This window comes from Canis lupus, chromosome 6 (assembly GCF_048164855.1).
Source record: "Canis lupus baileyi chromosome 6, mCanLup2.hap1, whole genome shotgun sequence".
Taxonomy (NCBI): Eukaryota; Metazoa; Chordata; class Mammalia; order Carnivora; family Canidae; genus Canis; species Canis lupus.
Window position 1 is genome coordinate 21,014,897 of NC_132843.1, and position 2,468 is coordinate 21,017,364.

Genomic DNA, 2,468 nt, shown 5'->3' on the forward strand with positions numbered 1-2,468 from the left:
TTCCTATTGCCCTCTTTTAATCACGAAGGCTGTACATTTAACCCTGAGAGCTGTTTCTTCTGCCAGTGACCTCCATATTATAAATCACATTTAAAAACTTTTGATTCAAGTTTATTTGACACACAGTGTTAACATTAGTTTCAGGTGGACAACATAGTGATCCCGCGTTTCTATACATTATGCTGTGCTCAGCACAAGTGCAGTTACCACCTGTCATCATACAACACCATTATTAAATCATTTACTATGTTCCCTACAGTTCTTCTATAAATCATACTTTTTTATGATAATTTCTTGGTCTTTCTGTTTTAGGTATTATTTAATAACTTTCTATTATGGAAGATATGTATTTGCTTCTCTTTGAGATACTTTCTCTCCCCTGATGTTCCTAATGCAGTTTATATATCACTGTTTTTTGGGGAATTAATTTTTAATGTTCATGAATTTATGACAATGCAAATATTATTCACAGCTAAGAGTAGTACTGTACTATGATTACAATGACTTTTCCTAGCAATCTTTTATTTGTCCCAGAATTAATGACTGCCCTGATTTTTTTATTTTCTGTTTCTTGAATAATTTATTAATCCCCAACCTCTTTAACCTTTCATTTGACTAATGAAATACCTCAGTTGCTCTGTCATGAACGTTAACTTCGTGGCAGTATCCCTCCTGGCAGTCACCACCCTCCAACTCCTGCCTAGACCCATTGTCCTGGAGGCCTGCTTTGCAACCATGTTGTTTTGGGATTTGCCTTCGCCATGTTCCTTTGCCATGTTCCTTAGTTTCCTTTGTGTATCTCCTGTATCAGATTCCATGCTTTTTGTGCTGTCTACGTCTTCTTTAGTTCAATTATTTTAACTGCAGTAAATTAATTACTTTAACTGCAGTAAATTAATTATTTTAACTGTAGTAAATCTTCCAGTTCCTTTTCACTGCTAATGGATCGAAGAGAGTTTTTTACATATCAGAAAATGTCATTATTCATCTTTCACAATTGATTAGCAGTCTGTATGGAAAATTGTAATTTGAGATCCTTTTCCCTTACAATTTTAACCTCATGCCATTGCTGGGTAACAGTGATTCGGACATAAAGCCCTTGGGAATTCTGTATCCTGATCCTTTGTTGATTTCTTTCTCTCTTTCTTTCTTTCTTTCTTTCTTTCTTTCTTTCTTTCTTTCTTTCTTTCTTTCTTCTTTCTTTCTTCTTTCTCTCAAATAAAAATCAAAGTTTATTGTACAAAATTAAGGCCTTCGTATTTCATAGTTCACTAATACAAAACAAAGACTAGGTATTGTTTTAAATCATCCACAAAATTTTAACCTTCACTCCCACTCACTTCCAACTAGTAAAATGGTCCGACCAAATGTTACTAAAACAAACTCTATAAAGACCACTACCCCATATATAATTTTTTGACATAGGTTATCTTCATGGTGTGGGATGGTGTGATTTTTAAATCCTTGTAAAGCAGCCAGTAGCTCCAGCCTGTCTGTCATTTTCAAATTCCACGAAAGCAATGTCATACCTCCAGGTACCAAACTCACTTCCTTGAAACCAGGAAACTGACTAAACAACATGGATAACATCATCTCATTAGTCTCTTCTGAGAAATTATTAAGGAATAAAATATAGTGTGGAGAGTAATAAGGGACCTGAGGATTTGGTGTTGAATTTCCTTGGGTACTTGCTGTGTTTGGTGTTCCCTAACCAGGCTTTTTGTGTGAAGTTGTTGCAAAAAGCTCGCAGTTTTTGCTTTTTTTTTCTTTTCTTTCTACTTTGTTAGTGAAAGTGCCACACATTTTAGATATTATATCAGAATCTTTTTTGCATCCTGGATTTGCATTCGTTTACCATAAAATGGAAATCCTTGTAACTGTCTCAAGGCATTTGCCATGAGCCCAGTTCCTTAAAAATAACAAAGCCTTGCCCCTCATCTTCATGGTCTTTAGAGCTACAAATCTACCAATGGGTCAAATTGAGAAACCAGGGCATATAGGGATCTCTTCAATTTTTCTTTTAAATTTTTTCCTTCATATTGTTGATATAGTTGTATGATTTGGTCTGATATCCATGTTTGGGGTTAAACTGTTCAGAAAGCTTGAGACCTACATTGGTCCCTTGAAACCAAAATCCCCTCTTCACTTTCTTAAGTCCATTAAGATCCATATTTTATTCCAGAGATTCTAAAATCAAATTATACTGTCATCTAATTGTGAGTCTCTTTTCATTCATTTTGTTGTCTTCTGGTGGAGACTTTTCATTCTGAGATTCCACATTCTTCAACTTGATGAGATTTCATGAATTAGTTCTGTGTCAATTTGCTCCACCCATTTTCTCTTTCAGTAACTCGTTTTCCAAAATTTTTAACCCCAGCCTGATCTTTTATTTATTTATTGATTTTACTTAAACTTTTTTCTATTTTATCTTTTGTTTCCTCAATTTTGTCATCTGCTCCTTAGAGTCC

At 34.5% G+C, this 2,468-nt stretch overlaps 1 pseudogene; it reads right to left on the minus strand.

Annotated features, from left to right (window-relative positions):
* Nucleotides 1-1,397: 1,397 nt before the first annotated feature.
* LOC140634864 (U2 small nuclear ribonucleoprotein B'' pseudogene) lies at nucleotides 1,398-2,076 on the minus strand (annotated as a pseudogene).
* Between the last annotated feature and the right edge of the window lie 392 nt (nucleotides 2,077-2,468).